The sequence below is a fragment of the Mastigoproctus giganteus genome, chromosome 4 (assembly GCF_048544385.1).
Source record: "Mastigoproctus giganteus isolate SK-2022 chromosome 4, ASM4854438v1, whole genome shotgun sequence".
In the NCBI taxonomy this organism is placed as follows: domain Eukaryota; kingdom Metazoa; phylum Arthropoda; class Arachnida; order Uropygi; family Thelyphonidae; genus Mastigoproctus; species Mastigoproctus giganteus.
The window spans coordinates 152,532,219-152,559,098 of record NC_143578.1 but is presented as its reverse complement, the minus strand read 5'-3'; the positions used below and the strand labels follow the sequence as shown (position 1 = coordinate 152,559,098).

The following is a 26,880-nucleotide window of genomic DNA, read 5'->3' as shown; positions in this document are numbered from 1 at the left end:
CTAAGAGCATAAAATACAGCAACTAACAGAGGTAATTAATGAATTAAATAAATAACCAAATTTATTCTTGAAACAAGTTTATAATATTGACCCTGTAATTGGGATATAATTACCAAGAATATACTCAATTCAAAATAATTTTTATTTATTTAAATGACAAGTGGTTACTGAAAAGGATCTCAGATTATCTAATTAAAAGAAGACCCATCTCCTGAGTCAGACTTAGGGGGAACCAAGTGGAGCAGAGATCCATTGTCAGCACCTCATCTCATGGTGTGGCCAATTTTTAGGCAGACAGCTACACAACTATTGACTGAATCAGGATAGGCTGCTAAAATGGGACTAGGCCAGGGTGCCCATAAGGCACAATCAACTGGTTGATGGCAAAGTAATTTTTGGTCACCAGTAAAATTACAATTCGATTTTGCAGTATTCTCAATTTTACATATACAGTGGATCCCAGCTTTACGATTGGTTAACTGTACGATCAAGTCACTTTATGATGGACTCTCCATTTACTACATAATGTGTGGGAAGCGCTGGTCACTTGACCGGGTTAGACAGGTGGGTAAAGTGCCTGCCTGGCAACCCAAAGGTCGTGGGTTCGAATCCCGCCTCAGGATTGGATCAGAGTAAAATGCAAAAACCTTTGGGAGGTGCATTATGGCCACAGAAGGTAATGCGTCAACAGCTAACAAAAAAAAAAAAAAAAAAGCCAGTCAATGTGATCATGTTTGCGAATTGAACTTTAATTCTATTAAATGGCGATTCTGATAAGCGAAAATAGGAGGAATATTATCCACAGGCTATAAAAGTAAAAATATAAAGCACAACTTTATGTTTATTACCTTGCCAATTAAAATTCAATGATAAGTGAAAATCGGAAGAATATTTTCCACAGGTTAGCAAAATAAAAATAAATTTACGCTTACATACATAGCTTAATTACTATTGTAATATGTACATGCTAACTAATTGATATTTCTGTTCACTGACTTTTTTTTTTTGTTGAAAAATTTAAAACAGTAAAAAATATAAGCAACCAATAACAAAGAACACAGCACGCATAAACTTGCAACTAAAACGATACATGCAAGTGAGACATGGAGTAACAAGTTTATGAAAATTAAAGATTAGGAACGAAGAGATGATTCTGAAAATTTATTTGTGTTTGATATGATTAAAGATTCCATGGAAGGGGAAACACATTTCATCATAATAACACAAAAACCCACAAATTCCAGCTATCAATACTATTGCAAATACAATAAGATCGAGTTTACTACCCATTTATAATAGACTGCGCTAACAGAAAAGCCCGATAAACCAGAAACTGCCAATTTTTATTGTTTTAGTCATGACCTGCAGAAATATCACAAAGGATTCAAAATTGATTCTTATAACCGAACATACGATAAAGATGAAAGTGTAGTACATTTTAATGATTTGAATTGGTTTTCTGAGGTGTGATTCTATAAAGTGGCTGATATTACTAACCACTGACTATGTTAAGAGGAGTCTACTTATTTCACTTTACGATGGGCTTGGCTTACGATTGTCTCCAACCGGACCACGTGGTCTTTCCTCTCAGCCAATAGCAGCCTTTGTAAATGTGTTGGCTGCATGTTTTGTTTTTGCATCCTTTAGTTGAAGTTTATGTTTTGCTTTAATTAATATATTAGTTTTAATAAATTTTTTTTAATCACTATGTACAATTTCTATTATATAAAAGTCACCTTTCAAAGATATAAATAGCTTAGATAAATATGCAGTTAAATACCTGAGTGACAGTGAATTACACAAGTATTTCACTGTCATTCAGGTATTACACAAGTCTAAAATTACGTGAGAATTACAGTCTAAAATTACAGAACTGAAAAAGATGCCTTCTGCTCAACAGTCTACTTTTACAAAGAATACATTGAAGTCAAAAGCAGCCACAGTTCATACCAAGAAAGTTACGTTCTTGCAAAAAATAAGAAACCTTTCAGTGATGGATTAGTATTTATTGACACATTTTTAGAGACATCACATTCTGTATTTTGTGGCTTTAAAAGTGAGATGGAAATAATTTCTGCCAACAATGATATTGTGACAGGTGTATAAAGCCTTGAATGGTTTGAGCATGCTCAATGCCGATGGGATTCTTCCTCTTGCTCAGAATAATCACCTGAGAGGGCATAAATTCAGATTGAGGAAAGCCAGATGTAGGATAGATGAGCGGAAATTTGCCTTTAGCCAGCGGGTAGTTGGTTGGTGAAACAGACTTCCATCCCTTGTTAAGGAAGTTGATAGTCTAAATAAATTTAAGGCTCAGCTGGACAGGTATTTCGAAAAAATGAAGGGGTGAAATGGAAGTGTTTTTTTTTTTTTTGGCTGATGCTGCATAAGCTTGCTTTCTTGCATGATATGCCTCTACTAATGCTAATGACACAGCAAATGGAAGAAATAAGTTCAGATTTGAGAGAGCAATTAATGAAAGATATTGAAAATTGTACTGCATTTTGAACAAAAGTGGATGAACCTACAGATATAAAAGATGTATCCCAGCTTATCATTTTTATTCAAATGGTTTTTGAAAACTTTTCCAACAAGGAAGAATTACTGGCAATTATTCCACTGAAAGTTATGACATGAGATGAAGGTATATGTTTTAACAGTTTTAAGAACTTTACAACCACATACATTTATCTTTTTATAAGCTTGTCTCAATAACTAGAGATGGGGCTCTGGCTAAGGCAGGTTGTCACACTAGATTTATCACATTGTAAAAATGATGATGAATTTTCAGATTGTCTTTCCTCATCATCATCATCAGCCATTTTCAATCCACTGCAGGATGAAGGCCTCTCCAGCAACTTTCCAGTCCCTTCTGTTTTGTGCAATGGCTATCCATTTACTACCCACAAACTCATGAATTTCATCAGTCCATCTCCGTCGTTGTCTTCCAGGTTTTCTTCTCGCTCCTCTTGGATACCATTCTGTTATTTTCTTAGTCCATCTGTCATAATGTCTTCAAGCTACGTGTCCTGCCCAGGACCATTTTAGTTCTTTAGTTTTGAAAAGAATATCCTTTACTTGAGTTTGCTGCCTAATCCATGTGTTTTGCTTCTTATCCAACAGTCTGATTCCCAATATAATTCGTTCCATTCTTCACTATGTAGTTCTCAGCTTCTCTTCCATTCTTTTGGTGAGCACCCAAGTTTCACTTCCATAAGTCATGGTGGGGAGTATACATTGGTTCATTACTTTACGTTTCAGACAAATTGGGATATTGCTCCTCAGTATGTGACTATATTTCCTGAATGCTATCCACCCAAAATTTATTCTTCTCTTGACTTCCAGCCATTTATCATTATTACAGCTAATGACTTTTCCCAGATAAGTATATGACTCCACCTTTTCAATTACTGCTCCTTCAATAATTAAATCCCTTTCTGTGGCATACTTTTTCATCATTACTTTTGTTTTAGCCATATTCATCTTTAGTCCAAAATCCTTACTAACTCTGCACAACCAATTTAGATTTTCCTCTAATTCTTTGGGATCGTGGCTTATGACCACAATGTCATCATCAAATCGAAAAATATTTTTAGATAATCTCTATTCACATTGATTCCTTTCTGCGACCAGTCTAATCTTCTGAAAGTTTCCTCAAGGGCAGCAGTAAATAACTTCGGAGATATTGTCTCCCCTTGTCGAACTCCTTTCTCAATTTTAAATTTGCTACTGTCTTTATGTCTAGTCTAATAAAGGAGGTAGCGTTCTCGTATATTTTCTTCAAAAAACATAATATATGGTGTATCTATGCTTTGTCTTCCCAGTGCCCGAAACATTGCCTTATGCTGTATGGAGTCAAATGCCTTTTCATAATCCACAAATACTAGGCATAATGGTGTTTTATATTCATTTGCTTTTTCCATTAGCTGTGATATTATGTGAAGGTATCCATAGTTGAGAATCCTGTCCTAAAGTCAGCTTGCTCTTTTAGTTGATTCTCATCAAGTATTCTTTCTAATCTGTTAGTAATGACCCTTGTGAACAACTTGTAGATGTGGGATAACAAGCTAATTGGTCTATAATTTCCAATTTCTGATTTATCTCCTTTCTTATGCAGCAAAACTATGATTGCATTATTCCACTCCTTAGGCGTCACACCTTTTCTAATGCATTTTGTGAAGAGTGTTACCAGTTTCTGTGTCATGTCTCTTCCTCCCAATTTTAATAACTCTACAGTAATTTCGTCTTCCTCCGGGGCTGTCTGATTCTTCATTTTCTTCAACGCATGTTCTACCTCATCAGGAAGGATATCGGGTATGTCGTATATGTGTTACTAATTTGTGATCCATCTTCCTCACTGCTGGCATCAATCACTTGCTCCTCGTATAATTCTCTATAGTATTCTTCTGCTATTTGAATTATGCCTTCTCTACTATTTATAAGTACACAATCGCTATTCTTCAGTTTCAGTATCATTTGTCTTTCTGTATTAATGCTCATGTCTGCTGATTTAAGTCCTTTGTTTTCCCTTAAAGCTTGGTTCTAATTTTCTTATGTTAAATCTTCTTATGTCCTCTCTGAGTCTCTTTCTAATGGCTCTGCATAACTCAGTATACTCAATTTTATCCTTGTCAGTGTTTACCTTGCTCTTCATTTGTCATCTTCGGTTCATCGTGACAATGTGTTTCTTGATTAATTTTTTCTTCTTTGGATTTCTTTTTACCTATAGGTTTCTTGGGCTTTATTGCTTTCAGAAAGTTGTAGTGTATTCTTTTCCTTTTCGTTATCTTGGTCCTGAACAGTCTGCAGAAGCTTAAACCTGTTCTTAAGTTCCAGTACATACTGCTTTTTTTCCTCTTCTGTTATCTCAAAGACCTTTGTATTATTTACTCGAGTCAGTTTTTTCCTTTCCTTTCCTACATCTATATCAAGTGTACATCTTACCATTCTGTGATCACTTCCAACCTTTATCTTGTTCAGGACAGTAACATCATTCACGATATATCTTCTGTTAATGAAGATGAAGTCCATTTCATTAGTTGTTAATCCATTTGGGCTCTTCCATGTCCACTTTCTGTTCATCCTTTTCTTGAAAAAAGTGTTCATTACTGACAATCCTTGAGATTCTGCAAATTCCACAAGTCTTTCACCTCTTTCATTTCTTTCACCAATTCCAAAATTTCCTATAGTTCCCCTTTCCAACCTTAGCATTGAAGTCTCCCATAATGATAGTGTAGTGGGTTTTCTGCTCATTTCTTCAACCTCTTCATCATCATGGCTCGACGCTGGTGCATAAATCATTATAACCTTTAGCTTGTACCTCTTAGAAATCCTGAGTAGTAGTCTTGACACCCTTGGTGATGTACTGTTGAATTCCAAAATGTTGTTTTTTATATCTTTATGGACCAGAAAGCCAACTCCACCTTCGCTCCTTTCACTGTTTCCATTGGTGTACAGCAGATTTCCACTTGATAAACTTATGATTCATTTCTTCTTATTGTTTCAGCCAACCGATGATATTCCAATTCACATTTTCTAATTCCTTTTCCAGCTCTAATATCCTATCTTCACGATGAGTGATCTTACATTGTAACAGGCCAAGTTCAGTTTCTGTGCATGGCAGCCTGGTCATACCCAGAGATTCTTAGCACCCTCTGCTTCCACTCTGATCCTCTCACTGCTGTAACAGGGGGAGTGAAAGCTGCTGGGGACTGAGGGTCATTTGTTTTATTGTGCTCTTACGTGCTGGTGGGTTTGGTCTTTTCCTCTTCACACTGACCAGGCCTCTTGAAGAGAACCACTTTACACGTTCAGTGCCACCTAAGTGACGTAACAGGGCTTGCTATTGAGAAGGTGTGATTGAGTGGATTTTAGGGAGGCAGGCCAACCAGACTTCTAAATCTTCTGAAATAGAAAGATATTGGATCCATCAGTGTTTTAGACTGAGTGTCTGATAACACACAGAATGACTGTTCTGTTCCCCCTCTTAAGTTCCTTGTCTTTCCTACTATTGCATTATTCACAATGCAAGCCTCGTGTGCTCTCATACTGAATATCTCTTTTTTTTTTTTTTTTTTTTACGAAAACTCCGAACAAAAGAGGTATTAGAACCTATAGTATACAGTGCATGGGTTGAAAGTGAGTTTTAAAAGATGAAAGAAGATATTCATCTTCTAAAACTCAAATAGCAAGTATTCTCAAATTGGAAGGTGGAATGTAGTGTGCTATAATTGGCAAAACAATGGATAGGATTTTGAGTTAATGAAAGAAGGTCATTAATATACAAGAGGAAAAGAGTTGGAGAAAGAACTGAATTGGGGAACACCAGCATTAGTAAAGTTAGAAGACAAAGAGCCATCTACCATCATCTGCAGTGAGCAGTCAGAGAGAAAACCGGATTCCCAATTACATAAAACAGCTGGCATAAGATGGAAGCTTATTTAGAAGACCTTCATGCTAAACACAATCAAAAGTCTTTGAACTGTCTGGAGCAAATGCTTGAGTTTCACCAAACTTTTCCATAGATGAGTAACATAAGCCAGCATAGCATCAGTGGAACAACATGGACAGAATCCATATTGGCGACCATTGATCAGATGGAAGTTTTCTTGATAGTAATTTCAATGGGATGATAAATGGATGGTAGGGATTTGTCACCCTTTTTTAGGAACTGTCTGGAAATGAGCAAATTTCCAAGCAGGGAAAAAAAAAAAAAAAACACCTTTAGAATAAGAAAGTGAAAAAAGGCAACACAGAACAGGACTATTCAGGAGCACAAGTTCTGAGAACAAGTGGAGAAATACCATCAGGAGGCACTGAATGGAGTGTACTAGGAATAGTAGGAGGTGGTTTACCAAGATCATCAATATACGAGCTAGAAGAAAAATAGGATGAAGATTGGAGATGTACGAATGTATCCCCAATTCACAAAGGGGATCAAAAGTAAACACGAGTAATTTGAGACCTGTTCATTAAAATTCTGTTTCAGGGAAAATAATGGAGTTACTGGTTACAGAAGTAGTGCAGGACCATGTAGAGCAGCGATTCCTAAATTGTGTGCCGCAGCGCCCCAGGACACCACAGCGAACTCACAGGGGTGGCGTGGGATATTTTAAATTTGAGGGAAACACACAGCGATACTTGACATCTGTCAAACACCACGCAAACTACTAGCTCAAGGTAATTCACAGTTTCAACATTACTCATTAAGTTGTTTGGATCTAACTACTTAATAGACGGAACTGTTTGTACTTCTTTTGGCCTAGGGATGACTTGAAAAAATTACTGGACACTAAGGGTGCCGTGAACTGAGAAAGATTGGGAGCCTCTGATCTAGAGAGAGTGCAGTCGTAGTGGCAAAGTCACAGCATGATTTTGTCAAAGGGCAATCTTGTCTGACCAATTTGGATATCATATATTTGGACTTCATGAAAGCTGTTAATACTGTTGCACATAAAAGATTGCTGTACAAATTGAAGCACTGTGGCATTAGCAGCAAGTAGCTGGTATAAATAGAGGGATTGTGGAGTGGGGGAAGACAGAGTGGTAATCAGTGGCACATAGGAAGGTCATAAGCCCTCAGCAGAAAGGAAAGTGTCAGATGACTGTGCAGAGCTGAGCAAGAACAACTTCCTCTACGATTCCTATGCATATTGCCACGTTTCAATCACAGACTTAATCTGATATAGTCCATTTGTTACCTATTAATCTTGCAACTGCAAATATATTTTATTACAGATTATTTGCCTGTAGTTTGTACAGGGGATTAAGCAGCCAAGATTACTCGAAGGACTGCTGATTTGGCTGGAGTATCAGCCAAATCATTTCTGGCTGGGAATTCAGCAAAGTGGATATCAAATCCACCTTCACAGAGAGAGCATATCAAACCCAGGACAGGGTTAGATAAGTAGTGTATCTCATTGCTGATAAAGACTGCAATACACTTAAACAATTGGTATATACAATAAATCGTTGGTATTGGCAGTTCTTACGTAATCCAAAGTTAACTTTATAGCATGCAGTTCTGCAATATATATATGATGCATTCGGAAGGGGGAGCAGTGGTGAGCTGTGAATATTTTAACAATGGGCTCGCAGTTTTGCCGACTTTTTGATGTGAAACATCCTTGGGGATTCCTGCTGCGGATGACGTTACGGAAGTGATGTCGTCCACGGCAGGCTTCCACCAGAGGCGCTTCTCATGTTCGCACTACTAGTCTGCGCCGAGCACTCACTAGTGTGTGATTAGAGCACATGACGGATTTTTCGTGACCGGTATGATATCTCGAGTCAGCCTGGTCATCATGTATCGTAAACGGGGGGTGTCCCCTTTTACGATAATACCTGGATACAATAGTATCTCGAGTACTAACTTTTTAGAATTTTTGAATAGCATGACGTCACAATCATACTTCCTGAAGTATGATTGCAACAATACAAATTTGTCTTATGACTGCAACAATACTTGTCAACTATTTATATTTTCGTCTCACTTCATAACATTCCATTGTTAGTTGCTCCGAACAGCTACGTATGTCGCTTCAACTACAAGATCAGTATTTTAATCGACGCTGTTTTCTAGATATTTAGATACATTGCAATCGGAAGTATACATCTCTTACTTTAGTTATCATAAATCCATTGTATCTTGTCTTCCAGAAATTATGAAAATTTGCGAATTTTCAATAAAATACAGTAAACACCCACTATTCGCAGTATCTGATATCGCGGTCGCTTATTTAAACCTAAAAACGTGAATTTTTAAGCACCGTGAACATTTTTCGCCATAAAAAAACACATGGGCATGGTTAAAATAATCTTGCCTGGTCCACAGAGTAGTACTCTGTGGAGCGGTCAAAAAAGCACTCAGTGGATTGGGGGGGGGGTGACAAAATCGCAAGGGTGGATGTTTCCTGCTAATCCTTGTTCAGTATGTGTAATGCGCTTGTCATGGAAGGTTTCATCTCTTGCTTTTAATTGATATGTTTACAAAAGTGAAAAATCTACCGTTTTGCAGTGTTGGTGTAAACACTTTTTCGAGCGTGTTAACGTTAAAAGAAAGTGACTTTATTGTGGACAAGTTCTTTTCTAACCCTACAAAAATATGGCTACGAATAACAAGAGAATTGTGAAAAGATCAAAGAAGGTGATGACATCAGCGAGTAAAATTGAATTATTAGGCAAAATTTCTAATGGTGAAAGTGTCTCGTCAGTGGCAAAACATTACAAAATCAATGAGTCAACAGTGCGATCAATCAAGAAATCGGAAGAAAAAGTCCGCTGTAGTGTCCGTGAAAACGTGCTAATTGCTTCAAAAATTTGCTCTATAACTTGTGATGTTAAATTAGAAAAAATGGAAAAGGCTTTAAATCTGTGAATAGAAGACCGAACTCAAAATAAAATCCCGTTAAGTTCACTCATCATTTGTGAAAAGGCAAAACACCTTTATCAACACTTTAGCAAAAAACTTATTACGGCACTGCCGGGATAAGTTTTTTAGCCAGCAAAGGCTGGTTTGAAAGATTTAAAAATCGATATGGCCTTCATAACGTGAAACTTGTAGGCGAGTCTGCATCAGCGGATTTCGTGGCTGCAGAAAGTTTCCCGACTGAACTAAAAAAATTAATTATGGACAAAGGATATGTTCTCGAACAGGCGTTCAATGCAGACGAAACTGGGTTGTTTTGGAAGAGAATGCCAGCCAGAACATACTTAATGCAAAATGAAAAATCTGCTCCTGGATTCAAAGCTTTCAAAGATAGACTTACTCTTTTGTTTTGTGCAAATGCTAGTGGACACATGATCAAACCAATGTTTGTGTATAAATTGCAGAATCCACGTGCTTTGAAGGAAAAGAATAAAGGTCATCTTCTGGTTTATTGGAAATCCAATAAAAAAGCCTGGGTAACAACTACACTTTTTAGAGAGTGGTTTAATGATAGCTTTGTGCAAGAGGTGAAAAGTTACTTAGCTTCAAAATCTTTGCCTTTCAAAGTTCTGCTTCTTATTGATAACGCGCCAGGACATCCAAGCAGTCTAGAATTTGACCACCCAAACATTGAAATTTTGTTTTTGCCACCCAACACCACATCACTTTTACAACCGCTAGACCAAGGCATGATTTCTGTGTTTAAGTCCTACTATGTTAGAACTTTTACTGGTTTAATTGAAAAAATGGAAAGGGAGCCAAACTTAACTGTAAGCCAAAGTTGGAAAAATTATAACATTGTAGATTAACTGTCTTGACATTTAACTGTCCTCATTGATCAGGCAATGAGATAAGTGCATCTATAATTGATGCGTGTTGGCAAAAATTGTGGCCAGAAGTGGTTGTTGCTAAAACAATCCCTAATGTCAATGAACTGGTTGCCGATATTGTAGAAATCGCACAGGGAATAGGTGGGAGCTTTGAAAACATCAATGCAACAGACATTCAGGAACTTATTGAGACTCATGCAGATGAACTTACAATAGAAGAGTTGGATGAATTAGTAACAAGGTCAAATGAAAACCAAAATGATCCTGAGGAGGAAGATCTCGACGTTGTTAGACCAGAGTTAAATAGTAAATCATTAAAGGAAATCTTTAGCCTCTCCATACAACTTTCAGAAAAGGTGGTGGAAATGGATCCTAATTTGTAAAGAAGCATCAAGTTTAAACGAGACCTAGAACAATTACTCTTGCCTTACGGGAAAATTCAAAAGGAGCTCAATAAAAAATGAAGAAACAAATTTCGATTAAGAGTTATTTTTCGCCCAGCAACCCATGTTCTTGATATGTTTTTGAAAGGTTTGTTTAAAATGTCTAATAAATATTACATTTAATAAACTGTTTCTTATTTTCATTTCGATGCCTTATGCTTGTATTTCACTATGTACTGTCTACGTTTGTACATGTACATAGACATTATGTAGGTAAATACACAATACGTACAGACTAAATTTTAGACTAGTTCTGTTATATATTTCATACTTTGGAACGGAACCCTTTTATTACTATGGGCACCATAACTCAGTATTCAAGGCATTTCTCAGGAACTTATCCCCCGCAAATAGCGGGGGTTTACTGTATTTACAATACAAAAGCTCTTTTATTTCGTAATCAATATACAAATCAAAATACCTAAAAGAAACCCGAAGGATTCACATAAAACCATCTACCGCGCGTGCTCGGTACACACGTCACTTTTTTTTATTCGTCTCTTTTTTTAACAACTAGGGAAATATAATGGATACATTTTTTTCATGATAAAATTTTAATATTGCGAATAAAAAATAACACGAAATATTTCCCATATCACAAATAACAAAAACTATCACAAAACATTCTACAATATAAAAACAAATGTACATAAAAAACAAATTCTTCTAGAAAAGGTACACAAAAATTACAGATTACATGAAAAAAATTACTATACAAATATTCAAGAAAAATTTATTCTAAAAATTGCCATATAGAATTTACTTCTTTATTAATATTTGTTGTCGATCTTCTGCTTTGCTCAATAGCTGAGCGATGATTTGATGTAACGATCAGGATCAAATTGAAGTAATGGTTTTCCATTTAGACGTATGGTCATCATAATCTGCAAAGTGTTTAATTGTCACAATATTGTTCATTACGCTGAAAGCTCACTCAGCTTCAGCACTGCTAATTGCAATGGTTTCAAAGATATTTCTGCTTTCTTAATTGAAGAGAGAATTTCATTTGATTTTAAAGATTAACTGTCTTGGACAAAATCTCTAAAATCATTCATTTTTATTTCATATTTTATCAGAAAACTTAAATTTCTTATTCGTTTTTCACCGTTTTGCCACAGAGACGAAAGTTCTTTCATATTCCACGATTCTGGGTAGCATATGTTTAAAATTTCTTTCAATTCCTCATCGTCAATAGTATCCTTATTTTCTTTATTTAATTTAAAATTACTCTGTTGCATTAATAACTTATCCTTAATAATGTGTCATGAGGTAATTTTTTTAATGTGTTCTTACTTTCGAATCCTTCAAATTCTTTCAACTTCAACATACTCTCAATTTTAGCTTCATAATTTCCTTCAGAATTTTTCAAATTAGTGATAGCATTGATAGAATATTTAATTTATCTGCTTTTACTATAATGATGCTGTGACTTTGTAGAGCTTCTGAAAGGTAAGAGAGCTCCTGTAGGACGTTGATCATTGGTGCTAAATCGTTAAAAAATTCCAGATTGATAAGTCAGTTTAATAATCCAGAATATTTAACTTTCTGATTCAAAATGTTTGCGCAAAGCTGGCTAATCCTTCCAACCCTCAACTGCTGTCCGCAAGCTACCCATCGTGCCCCAAACGAGTCCCGGAAAAAATATCCCTGGTAAAAACATTCCATTTTCTGGTTATTATTATAATAAGATTTAAGTAGGTAAAACTGCAGATCAGTGATTGACATGTGCCACTCACTGCTTTCCCCACTCACTCCTATGTTGATATGCCTAGGGTGTTTCCCCCCCACTTGACGATGTTTTAAGTCGCGAACTCTTGTCGAACGTCTGTCGGAGTAAAGAGGAAACTACAACACAGGTTGACAAGAGGTTATTATCCGTGTCGGAAATATTCTTAATCCTCTGACTGGATATGGAAACCATATTAACTAGTGCGACTTCTTGGAATGTGGCTCCATACGTTTTACAGACACCAGTAATGTTGTGGAACGGTAATCCCTTTCACCCTTAATTCGTGCTTTCTAATTGCCTAAAGGCCAGAGGTGAGAACAATACGTATAAAGTTGTCTCTTGTAATCCATCGTTCTACAGAAATTATTTTAAATGTTTCCGTAGAAACCAAAGGGAATTCAAAAAAATTTGCTATAAAGAAGTTCGTTAAACAGAGGTCCGACTGTAATTAACTCAAAAATTAAGCAATTTTAAAATACATAACTGGTCGATTGTGCCATTAAAATGCTAGGGATGGGGCCCTGCTCACCCCACCGTAGTTCCAGCTCTGGATACTCAATAATTAAATTCAAGATTTCATTTGTAAAATAAATAATTGTTTCAACAATGGGTTCGCAAATTTAAAAAAAAAAAATAACAATGGACTCTTGCGAGCCCACTATAGCTCACAGTGGGGGAGGGGGGGATCTGTTCAGATATGGTGTTGTCTGAAAATATAGGTTGGTTGGTTGGTTATTTGGTTTTTAGGAGCATTAGCAACTAAGGCCATATTGCTCCGGGATATGCGGTGGTCATTCTCTGACCTTTCCACGTCCTCCGTATTTGGTGGTGACGGGCTCGAACCCCGGTCTAATCAAGAAGCGTATGCTACGTACTGCTGCTCCTTCCCACCTGGCTACGGAGGCGCCGAAAATATAGCAGCAAATCCCGTGCAATTCCAACTTCGAGCCTTCTCTGTAAACTGGCAAGAAGAAGTCAATGTTCAGCTCAGTGTGCTGAATAGAGCTGAAGATAGACAAAAGGTGGGAGTATCAGATATCAGAATATCAGACATCATACAGTTTAAGGGAGAAGTGGCATGTTGGTATTTGAGAATGCCAGGGTGGAAGGGGGCTGCCTTGGTGATTGGGCAACCTTGTCTACTTTGATGTTAAGCACTGTGAGTATTGCTTGGACATGAATATTGAATGGACAGCTGAAAGTCTGACAATTGTTATAAAGATTTTCTCATCGTGGCCCAAAAATGGACAAAAGATCAATTCCTGAAAACATACAGGTAGGCTGTGGAAGGTGTTTGGAACCACATTTAGAAGGGAGAGATCATTGCCACTGAACATATGCTCTATGACTTGTCCCCTTCCACTGATGTCAATACTACCCCACAAGGTAGTATGTTCATTAAAATCCCCCCAAAAAAGGGGAAGGCAACGGCATTACAAGAACATCAAGGTCTCTTTGGGGGATGTCAGTGTCAGGTAGCAAATGGATAGAGCAGACTGTTAAAAAAAAAACACTGTAAAGTAAACACCATTGCTACTGCCTCTATGCTGGTTGTGGGTAGCAAATGCTGAAATAGGGTCTGGGTGCCCACAATAGCAACTCCTCTGTGAGCAAGTCAACTTCCTAAACCAACAGGATCCCCTTTCCAAGTTTTCATGGTTCACAATGCAGAACAAATAAACCAGATTCCTATGGTGGTGGTCTAGGCTGTGAGCACTGAGATCCAAGTGATGCTAATCTGTAGGACTAGCAACATCACTGACAGGTCCCCTCATTGAGAGGCTAGCAGTGAATCTTCATGTATTAAGAATCTGCAGATAAAAGAACTACTAGGTGACAATATATTGATGTAGGATTTATTTAAAGATGTAACTACTGTCAAGGGCAAGAGAAAAGACCTTTGCTTTCGAAGAGGTGACTATAATTGGTGTTAGACAGTTTTTAAATTATATTCAGTGCGAGCAACTAATAAAGCTACTCAACTTTTTATGCCGACTTAGAGATACTGTTCAAGGCTTAGACCAAAATAGATATCAGACGATAAGACTAGTAGCAGAGAAGAAAAATACATGGGATGCATATAAATTATGGGGATACAGAAACCTATAGTAAGTTTCTGCTAAAGTAGATTATGAGAAGTAATCTGCCTTAGCAGAAAAGGTAAGAATCACATTGATCAGCTAGATAGGAATACTATTAGCATTAGTAGTCATACGATGCAATAAAGCAAACTTATAGAGCATCAGCCAAAAAATAACAATAAAAATAACTTCCCATTTCACCCACTCATTCGCACAAAACATTTGTCCACTTCTTCCTTGAATTTATTTAAGCTATCAACTTCCACCACAATATCAGATGAAAGTTTGTTCCAGCAATCAACTACCTGCTGGCTAAAGGCAAATTTCTACACATCTATTCGACAACTGTCTTTCCTGAAAATTCAGTTTATGCCCTCTCAAGATTTGTAATCTGAGAAAGAGGAAGAATCTCGTCAGCACTGGGCCTGATCAATCTATTCCAGGCTTTATACACTTCAATCAGATCACGGCGCAAGTGCCTAGTCTCCAGACGCTGAAATTTGCAGAACTTAAGCCTTCCTTCATAAGAGCACCCCTTTGTTCCCTTTACTAGTCTTGTTGCCCCTCTCTGTCTCATTCTAGCAACTCTACATCCTTTTCAAAATGAGGCCTCCAGATCTGAATGCAGTACTCAAGGTGTGGCCTGACTGCCTTAAACAAGGGGATAATCACCTCCTTATCCCTGCTAGCAAAATTCCTGTATATCATTGACAAGACCCCATTGACCTACTCAGGCAGCCTGTCTGCACTGTTCAGAAATTTTCATATCTGACTGCACAATTATCCCCAGATCTCTTTATTTCTCCACTACCCTGAGTGTAACACCACCCAGTTGGTACATTTCTCTGGGGTTACTGCTACCCATATGCAGTACTTTGCATTTGTTAATGTTAAACTTCAGTTGCCACATCTCAGCCCATCTAACCAACTTTTCCAGATCCTGCTTCAGCAGCATACTGTCATTACCGTTATTAACAACCCTGCCAACCTTTGTATCATCTGCAAACTTTAACATTAAGCTTGATATACCTTCATCAATATCATTGATAAATATACAAAACAACAATAGGCCCAACATCAAACCCTGGGGGACACCAATAATATTATTCCACAAAGAGCAGTGTCTATTGATTACCACTTTCTGTCTTCTCCCACTCAACCATCCTTTTATCCATTTTAGCAACTTGCCCTTAATTTCATACTGCTACAATTCGTACAGTCGTCTTCCATGTGCAACAGTATCAAAAGTTTTCCTGAAATCCAAGTATATGATATCAAAATTATTTTTTGCATCCAGTTCCTTTATTACCACATCATAGTATCCAATCAAATTAGTAGATTTCATTGGATGCTATGACAAGGACACTGACATTATTATGGGTATAACTGGATACTATGGGGGAGTCTTGTCTAGAGAAGACTTCCCCTTAACAAACCCATGCTGTGTCTGAATTATTACTGCAGTCTTGTCTAGATAATCCTGCAATGCTTCTTTAACCAGTGACTCCATTATTTTCCCTGGAACAGAAGTCAAACTAATAGGTCTGTAATTACTTGTGTCATTCTTTGATCCCCCTATGTGAATTGGATATACATTTGCACATCTGCAGTCCGTGGGTCCAAGTATGCTCTCATAATTATGGCTAAGAGTTTGCTTACATCCTTTGACGCCTACTTTAATATAACTGTATAGATTCCATCCACCCCATGTGCCTTTCTTATGTTTAACTTTAATAATTTCTCCTCCATTTTGCTCTCAGTTATTACAAAATCATTTAACTCCCTGTTAAAAGTTTGGTAAACATCTGGTGGTCTTCTTCTTGTTGAATAACTCCTCATGTGTGAATGTAGATGAAAAATACTCATTTAGTTTGGCAGCTATCTGAGAATGATCATCTACAGTAAAACCACCTTCCTTTTAGAAGGTGATTCATCACCTTCCTTTTAGAGTTTTTATAAGTAAAGAAGTCTTTGCTGTTTTCCTTTGTATCCTCGGCTAAAGATTTCTTTTAATCTGCCTTCACTTGTCTAACCTCCTTTGTGATTTGATTACAGACTAGTTTATATCTACAATAGGCTTCTGTGTCACCTGATATGCATCCCATGCTTTTTTCTTCTCTACCACAAGTCTCATTAGTTCATCTGACATCCATTTAGACCTAAACCTAAAACAGTATTTCTTGGCCCGTATGAAAATCCTAGTAGCTTCAAAGATTACTTCCTTGAATGCTTCTCATTTAGAATTTGCTGTTGGTAACTTCGGGGTCTGGAAAATTTATCGCCCGCAATTCACTGCCAGCAATTAATTGCTAGCAGTTTACCGCCGCGTCAGTTTATCGCATAAACAATTTATAGCCTACAAATGATCGCTAGCATATTTTACCATCTAGAAGCAATGAGATGTGTTTGGTCAAATCATAAAAAGTTATTTTTTATTTAAGTTTCTGCCTTAAGCTATGATTAGCATATTTTTGGAATTCTATGAACTATGAGGGAATAGTACAGAAATAAAAAACACATGTATGGAAATATGTAATTTAATAGGTAGATTATGTATTTTAATAGTTACGTGTATCACAAAAATAGTAAAAAATCCATTATTTAATCAATATAACAATTGGTTAATTTTAAACTAAACTAATTATAACATTAGGTGTGTCATAGTACACTGCAAAAATTCAAAATGAATGTTTATGCAATCTTCAGAATCAGTCACGTTGGGATAATTAATTACTAAGAAACTGTAATATTTACAACGCAGTATGTACATTATTAATAAGAAATATTATGCGCTATACCTCTTAGATAATCAACAATATCACCCCGTTCATCGAATGCACTAACAAGCCTTTTAATTCGTTCATCACAATCGCGATACTTCTTTTTTTTGTTTCCCGGATCACTTCCACTTAAATATTGTTCAATGCTCATTTCATTAATACTTTGTTCTTTTTTAATGCAATCGATAAATTTCCAAATGTTGGGATGATAAACAGCGACTTGTTCCTCAAATCTTTTATGCCACCCTTCAACAGCCCATGTATCCTCAAAATAATCGACAACTTCTTGCGATTCTGGAGGAAAAACACCATTTTCACACAAATGTTCAAAAACGACCGTCACAATAGGAGTGGGCACAAATGCAATTGCTGCCAAAATTCACATATTTAAAGCAAAATTAGCATCAGCTTCATAACGTTGTTTCAATCCATTATTCTGAATGGAACAAAAAATACATTGTGAAAAGTGGAAAAAACAACCAAGTTGTGAAGCATCAGGAAAAACTCTTCTGCAAGCATTCATCATCGCCATCTCAAAATCTATAGTTATTGATTGCGGATATAGCCGGTTCCAATACTTTCAGCTGCTGTAGTAGAGATACATACGTTTCCTCAGACTTGTTAGGCAATAATGCATAAACTAATGAAAGTGATATTTTGTCCTTGAACCCATGCATCGTATACAGCTGATAAAAAAGTAAGGGAACAGTTTTGAAAGTCTCATCGGCAAAACAGTGTTCACTTCGCACTAACAACTGTAAATTTCTTTTCGTACTGAAAATTAACATACGATTGTCCCGGGGTCCAGAATCAAATTGAAGAAACAATTCTCCATTGCATGATGTTTTATATTCTTCTGCAAAAACTGTCTCTACGATGCGTTTGAAGAACTGGACCATCAAAATTTCAATTTCTTATATTTCGGATCGTTCGTTTCATTGTATCTACACTTGGAAGCTTTGGGGCTGCTGCTTGGCTACAGGTTCTCGAAACATTTGAAATAATACTATGAGGCATATTATTTACTGTTTCGGCATAAGTTCGAATGGTATCAAGAAGTTTTGCTAGCTCAACTCCTGCTGCGTCTCCACAATGATTGTGCTCCTTCCATGTTTTAACGATGGTGTTATCTACCATAGTAACTCGAGCGGCACATTTGATTTTTCGGAGTTTAACACTTCCAATGAATTTTTGTTTCATTTTGCCTGTCTTTATAAAACAAATGTCCACTAAAGCACAATTTCGGTTTTCCTTTTTCTGATTTCAAAAATTCCACTGATGTGATGTGTTCACAAACTCAAAAGGATGAAAAATAAACTAAAAATAAGAAAATGTTCTGATTGTAAGAGATTATAAACATATAAGTACCTCCCTGATCGGCACGCCCTACCCCCACTCCCCTAAAACATGCTACTTAAGTTCCAATTTTAGAAAATAACGGGCAATTAAATTAAAGCACCTCAAGGACTGCTGGGAGTCGTAGTGGAACAAGTTTTTTTTTTTTTTTGATTTGGTAGTTGTTGGCGCATCGGCTTCTGTGGCCATATTGCACCTCCCAAGGTTTTTGCAGTACTTTGATCCAAGCCCGAGGCGGGAATCGAACCCGCGACCTTTGGGTTGCCGGGTAGGTACTTTACCCACTCGGCTAGTGGAACAAGTAAATACACAGGCTGTGTTAGGGAAACTAAGAGTAGAAACAGGTGCATGTATATTTGCATGTACACCAATGCTAGGAGTATAGTTAATAAATTCGATGAGCTTGAAGTGCTAGTCAAGACTTCGAAGGCAGATATTGTTGGGATATCAGAGACATGGTGTCACACAGACATAAGCAGTGCAGAACTGGAATTTGGAGAGTACAATGTGTACAGAAAGAATAGACAGGACAGGAAGGGAGGAGGGGTTATGCTGTTAGTTAAGAAACACATAAAATCTAAGGAAGTGCATCCAGTTGATGTGGGTGGACAATGCAATGTTGAGTCTATTTGGTGTGACATAAGCACTGGTAAAGGTAAAATGAGAGTAGGTGTGTGTTATAAGCCTAATGAATGTGTTGAGTATAATGAGAAATTGTGCAGAGAAATAGAGTGGGCCAGTAAATTAGAGTGTCTTATAATGGGGAATTTTAATTTCCCAGATATCAACTGGAATTTGTGGGTTGGTCACTCACACACTAGCAAGGCTTTTGTGGATTTATTGGATGATTGTTTTCTACAGCAGCATGTTCGGGAGGCAACTAGTGGGAGTAATACTCTTGATCTGATTATCAGTAGTGATTCTTCATGCATCAAGAATCTGCAGATAAAGGAACCATTAGGTGGCAGTGATCATAGTGTGTTGAAGTGTGATTTACTCAAAGAGGTAACTACCATCGAGGGTAAAGGGAAGGGTTTTTTCTTTCGTAAAGGTGATTATGGTGGTCTGAGACAGTATTTAAATTCTATACGGTGGAACCAACTGATGATATTACCTACAGCAAATTCAAAGAAATATTGTTCAATATTTAGGCCTAAAAAGATGTCAGATGAACTAATTAGACATGTTGTTGTTATTTGGTTTTTAGGGGCATTAGCAACCAAGGCCATATTGCTCTGGGGATATGCAATAGTCATTCCCTGACCTTTCCACCTCCTCCGTATTTGGTGGTCACGGGCTCGAACCCCGGTCTAATCAAGAAGTGTGTACTACACACTGCTGCTCCTGCCCACCTAGCTACTGAGACGCCAATTAAACATGTGACAGAGAAGAAAAATGCATGGGATACATATAAATTAACATGTGACACAGAAGCCTATGATAGATATAAGCTGGTCTGTAACCAAGTCACAAAGGAGGTTAGGCAGGTGAAGGAATATTACAAGAAATCTTTGACAAAGGATGCAAAGAAAAGCAGCAAAGAGTTCTTTATTTATGTAAACTCTAGAAGGAAGGGGATGAATCAGATTGGTCCACTTGATATCGATGGTTCATCTGTTGATGATCCTGCTCAGGTAGCTAACAACTAAATGAATATTTTGCATTGATATTCACACATGAGGAGTTATTCAGGGAGGGGAATGCCAGAGGTGTATTCAACTCTGGCAGTAAGCTAGATAATCTTGTAATAACTGAGAGTAAAGTGGATGAGAAATTGTTGAAAATAAACACAAGGAAGGCACCTGGGGGTGGATGGAATCTATCCAGTTATATTAAAGTAGGCAGCATAGGAAGTAAGCAAACCCTTAGCCATAATTATGACAGCTTCCCTGGACTCAGGGGAGGTACCTATGGACTAGAGATGTGCAAATGTGACCCCAATCCACAAAGGAGGATCAAGGGAGACACAGGTAATTACAAACTTGTTAGTTTAACTTCTGTTCCAGGGAAATTAATGGAGACCCTGGTTAAAGAAGCATAGCAGGATCATCTAGACAAGACTCAGTTATAGCTCGGACACAGCATGGGTTTGTTACGGGGAAGTCTTGTCTGACTAATTTGATTGGATACTATGATGTAGTCACAAAGGAACTGGATTCAGGGAATAACTTTGATATCATATATTTGGATCTTAGAAAAGCCTTTGATACTGTTGCACATGGAAGACTGCTGCACAAATTGGAGCAGTGTGGCACTGGAGGCAAATTGCTGCTATGGATAAAGGGATGGTTGAGTGGAAGACAGAGTGGTAATCAATGGACACTGCTCTTCATGGACTAATGTTATTAGTGGAGTCCCTCAGGGTTCAGTGTTGGGTCCAGTGTTGTTTTCTGTATTTATAAATGATACTGATGATGGTATATCAGGCTTAATGTCCAAGTTTGCAGACGACACAAAGGTTGGCACGGTTGTTAATGACACTAATGACAGTACAATGCTGCAACAGGATCTAGAAAAGTTAAGCACATGGGCTGAGAGGTGGCAAATGAAGTTCAACATTGACAAATGTAAAGTACTACCTATGGGAAGCAGTAATCCCAGAATAACATATCAACTCTGTGGTACCACACTGACAGTGGTAGAGAATGAAAAGGACCTGGGGGTAATTGTGCAAGCAGATATGAAGTTTTCTGAGCAGTGCAGATGGTCTGCAAGAGTAGCTCATGGTGTCTTGTCAATGATATATAGGAATTTTTCTAGCAGGGATAAGGCAGTGATTATCCCCTTGTATAAGGCAATGGTCAGGCCACACCTTGAGTACTGTATACAGGTCTGGAGGCCTCATTTTAAGAAGGATGTAGAGCTGTTGGAACGAGTACAGAGAAGGGCAACAAGATTAGTGAATGGAACAAAGGGTTGCTCTTACAAAGAAAGGCTTAAATTTTGTAAATTACAGTGTCTGGAGATTAGGCACCTGCGAGGTGATCTGATTGAGGCGTATAAAGCCTTGAATGGTTTGAGCATGCTCAATGCGGATGAGATTCTTCCTTTTGCTCAGAATAATTGCCTGAGAGGGCATAAATTCAAATTGAGGAAAGATGGTTGTAGGATAGATGTGCGGAAGTTTGCCTTTAGCCAGTGGGTGGTTGATTGCTGGAACTAACTCCCATCTGTCGTTGTAGAAGTTGATAGCTTAAATAGATTAAAGGCAGAAGTTGACAAACATTTGGAGCAAGTGGATGGGTGAAATAAGGGTTTTGTTTTCTTTTTTCTTTTTTTTGGCTGATGCTATATAAGCTTGCTTCCTTGCATCATGTGCCTTTGTTAATGCTAATGGGGGATTAAAGGGTGGAATGAATAATTACAGACCTGTACGTTTGACCTCTGTTCTGGGAAAAAAAAAAAAAAAAAATCACTGATTAAAGAAGTAATGTGAGAACAGTAAATGCAAGCACTGCATATGGGTAGCAGTAATCCCAGAATATGACCAGATTACTGCCCACAGTATGTGTCCCAGAATAACATACTGTTTTCACACAGTTGATATGTTATTCTGTGATTACAATACTTCAGATTTATCAATGTTAAACTTCCACTGCAACTTCTTAGCCTGTCTACCTAATTTTTCTAGATCTTGAAGTAGAATCCCCTAATAACTGTCATTAAACACACTATCAACCTTTGTGTCATCTGCAAACTCAGACATCAAGCCTGATATGTCTTCATTCATACTGTTAATAAATATTGAAAAGAAAAATGGGTCTAGAGTAGAGAATAAAAAAAGTCCTTGGAGTAATGGAGCACTCAGACATTAGCATTAGTAGAGGCATTTGATGCAAGAAAGCAAGCTTATGCAGCATCAGCCAAAAAAAAATAAAATAAATAAAATAATAATAAATAAATAAATAAAAAACAACCACTTCCACTTCACCCCTCTGTTCGTTTCAAATACCTGTCCAGCTGAGCCTGAAACTTATTTAGGCTATCAACTTCCACGACAAGGGATGGAAGTCTATTCCACCAACCAACCACCCGTTGGCTAAAGGCAAATTTCCCCACTTCTATCCTACATCTGTCTTTTCTCAATTTGAATTTATGCCCTCTCAGGTGATTATTCTGAGCAAGAGGAAGAATCCCATCAGCATGAGCATGCTCAAACCATTCAAGGCTTTATACACCTCTATCAGATCACCTCGCTGGTGCCTAGTCTCCCCAGACACTGTAATTTGCAAAACTTAAGCCTTTCTTCATAAGAGCACCCCTTTGTTCCATTCACTAATCTTGTTGCCCTTCTCTGTACTCGTTCCAGCATCTCTACATCCTTCTTGAAATGAGGCCTCCAGACCTGTATACAGTACTCTAGGTGTGGCCTGACCATTGCCTTATACAAGGGAATAATCACCTCCTTATCCATGCTAGAAAAATTCCTATATATCATCGACAATACACCATGAGCTACTCTTGCAGCCTGTTTGCACTGTCAGAAAACTTCATATCTGCCTGCACAACCACCCCCAGGTCCCTTTCATTCTCTACAACTGTCAGTGTAGTACCACAGAGTTGATACGTTGCTCTGGGGTTGCTGTTTCCCATATGTAGTACTTTACATTTGTCAATGTTAAACTTCATTTGCCACCTCTCAGCCCATCTGCTCAACCTTTCCAGATCCTGTTGCAGTAGCATAGTGTCAGTAGTGTCCTTGACAACCCTGCCAACCTTCGTATCGAATGCAAACTGGACATTAAGCTGGATATACCATCATCAATATCATATATAAATACAGAAAACAATAATGGACCCAATACTGAACCCTGAGGAACTCCACTAATAACATTAGTCCACGATGAGCAGTGTCCATTGATTATCACTCTCTGTCTTCTCCCCTTCAACCACCCCTTTATCCATAGCAGCAATTTGCCTCCAATGCCACACTGCTCCAATTTGTGCAGCAGTCTTCCATGTGCAACAGTATCAAAAGCCTTTCTAAGATCTAAGTATATAATATCAAAGTTATTCCCTGCATCCAGTTCTTTTGTGACTGCATCATAGTATCCAATCAAATTGGTCAGGCAAGACTTCCCTTAACAAAACCATGCTGTGTCCGAGCTATAACTGAAGTCTTGTCTAGATGATCCTGCAGTGCTTCTTTAACCAGTGCCTCCATTAATTTTCCAGGAACAGAAGTTAAACTAACAGGTCTATAATTACTTGTGTCGCCCTTTGATCTTCCTTTGTGAATTGGGGTCACATTTGCAGATCTCCAGTCCATAGGTACTTCCCCTGAGTCCAAGGAAGCTCTCATAATTATGGCTAAGGGTTTGCTTATTTCCTTTGCTGCCTCCTTTAATATAACTGGATAGATCCCATCCACCCCAGGTGCCTTTCTTGTATTTATCTTCAACAATTTCTCTTCCACTTTACTCTCAGTTATTTACAAGATTCTTTAGCTTACTGCCAGAGTTGAATACTCCTCTGGCATTCCCCTCGCTGAATAACTCCTCATGTTTGAATGTTGATGCAAAATATTCATTCAGTTTGTTAGCTACCTGAGCAGGATTATCAACAGTTGACCCATCGATATCAAGTGGAACAATCTGATTCATCCCCTTCATTCTAGAGTTTACATAAGTAAAGAACTCTTTGCTGTTTTTCTTTGCATCCCTTGCCAAAGATTTCTCGTAATCTGCCTTCTCCTGCTTAACGTCCTTTGTAACTTGGTTACAGATCAACTTGTATCTATCATAGGCTTCTGTGTCACGTGTTAATTTGTATGTATCCCATGCATTTTTCTTCTCTGCCATATGTCTCATTAGTTCATCTGACATTCACTTAGGCCTGAACCTTGAACAATATTTCTTAGTTGGTATGTAAAGCCTAGTAGCTTCCAAGATAAGTTCTTTGAATGCTTCCCATTTTGAATTTGCTGTTGGTAACATCATCAGTTGGTCCCACTGTATAGAATTTAAATACTGTCTCAGTCCATCGTAGTCGCCTTTACAAAAGCAATTACCCTTCCCTTTACCCCTAATGGTAGTTACCTCTTTGAGTAAATCCCACTTCAGCACACTGTGATCACTGCACCTAGTGGTTCATTTACCTGCAGATTCTTAATGCATGAAGAATCACTACTGATAATCAAATCAAGAGTATTACTCCCTCTAGTTGCCTCCCGAACATCCGAACATGCTGATTTAAAAACAATCATCCAATAAATCCACAAAAGCCTTGCTAGTGTGTGAGTGACCAACCCACAAATTCCAGTCAATATCTGGGAAATTAAAATCCGCCATTATAAGACTCTCTGATTTACTGGCCCACTCTATTTCCCCGTACAGTTTCTTATTATACTCATCAGAGTTATTAGGCCTATAGCACACTCCTACTCTCAATTTTGTTCTCCCAATGCTTATGTCACACCAAACTGACTCGACACTGCACTGTCCAGCAATGTCGACTGGCTTCACTTCCTTGGATATTATGTATTTCTTAACTAATAGCATAACCCCTCCTCCCTTCCTATCCTGTCTATCCTTTCTGTAGACATTGTACTCCACAAATTCCAGTTCTGCATTCCTTATATCTGTGTGACATCACGTCTCTGAAATCCCCACAATATCTGCATTTGATGTTCTGAGCAATACCTCAAATTGATCAAATTTATTTACTAAACTCCTAGCATTGGTGTACACACAAGTATACATGCACCTGTTCTTTTTCTTAGCTACCCTAACACAACCTATCTGTTTATTTGTACCCCAATGATTCCCAGCAGTCTCTGAAATATCCTGCATCTTATTTTCCAGGCTGCGGCTCATTCCAATAGAAGCAGTGCAAGAATCACTTTCACCTCTGCCAGTGGCTACTGTTAATCTATTAGTCCTTGTATCCCCCCCAATCTAGCAGTTTTCCGACCCACCTAACACTGCCTCGATAGCATCAGCAAACGTTCTTGCACCCTTTCTATTTAAGTGTATCCCATCCCTGTAGAAGCAGTCTCTCCTGTTAACAAGTACAGACCAGGCTGAAAAAAATTCTACCCCTTGAGCCTTGCACAATCTTGAAGTTCTTGAAGACATGAAGTTCTTTTAGCTGAGTGATATGGACTGCTAGAATAACTTATGGGTTTTGTCAGTGATATATAGAAATTCTGTCAGCATGCATAAAGAGGTGATTATTCCATTGTATTAGGCAACGTCTTGAGTACTGCATAGAGGTCTGAAAGCCTCATTTTAGGAAGAATGTGATTTAAATGTAATGGGTACAGGGAAGAGCAATGAGATTAATGAGAGGAAGGAACGAAAAGATAATCTTGTCAAGACTTCAATTCTGCTAATTGCATTAACTGCAAACTAGACACTTGCAGGGAGATTTGTTTGAGGTGCTTAAGACTGTTAAATGGATTGAGCATGCTAAATGCTGATGGCATTCTTATTCTAAGACAACACACTAAGGGGGGATACATATTTAAACAGAGGAAGGGCATCTGCAGGCCAGATATGCAGAAAATTTATTTTCAGCTAGCAGGTAGTTGATTATTGGAACAAACCACTATCTCGTGTTTGGGAAGTGGGTAGTTTGAATAAATTTAACAAAGAACCACTTGCATCATTACAGCAAATAGACAGGTGATACAGAAAGTGTATATGTTTTTTTTAATCCTGTATAAGCTTGCATCCTCACATCATCTGCCACTACTAACACTAACATTTTAAATGAATTAACAGATATTACATCACTCTTACAACCTAGCCCTCCAAGTATCCATGTTATAACTTCTACAAATGAATAAGTTTATTATGTGAATGCTATATCTACCTTCTGACAAACTGAATAGATATTTTGCATCTACGTTCACACAAGGAATTTTTTTAGGGTTGTGCATACCAGAAGTACGTCTTCAAGCAATGGTAAGTACTCATTCCCTCTCTAATTGTACATTAATTCATTAACCTTTCCATGTATTTCCATTCATCAAAATTACAAATAAAGTATATGATTGCAGTTTCTTTTCTTCTACACCAATTGCTTCTTCTACTTCCATCTTTTTACTGTGATTGTAAGAGGCTAATTTCATCAGCTCTGCACTTTCGTTGTGCTTGTTTTTCAGTATTCTAGTAAATTATCTCATTTTTCTTCTTACAAACTTTTCTCATATTGGCTATGTGCCCCTTTAACACTTTAGAACAAGTCTTCCATTACTTCATGTTTGATATGGTCTTTCAACAACATTATAA

At 37.6% G+C, this 26,880-nt stretch overlaps 1 protein-coding gene across 3 annotated transcripts in view; it reads right to left on the bottom strand.

Moving 5' to 3' along the window:
* Positions 1-26,880, bottom strand: part of ICA69 (islet cell autoantigen 1-like protein) — a 206,569-nt gene that overhangs the window by 143,281 nt on the left and 36,408 nt on the right. The window lies entirely within an intron of this gene.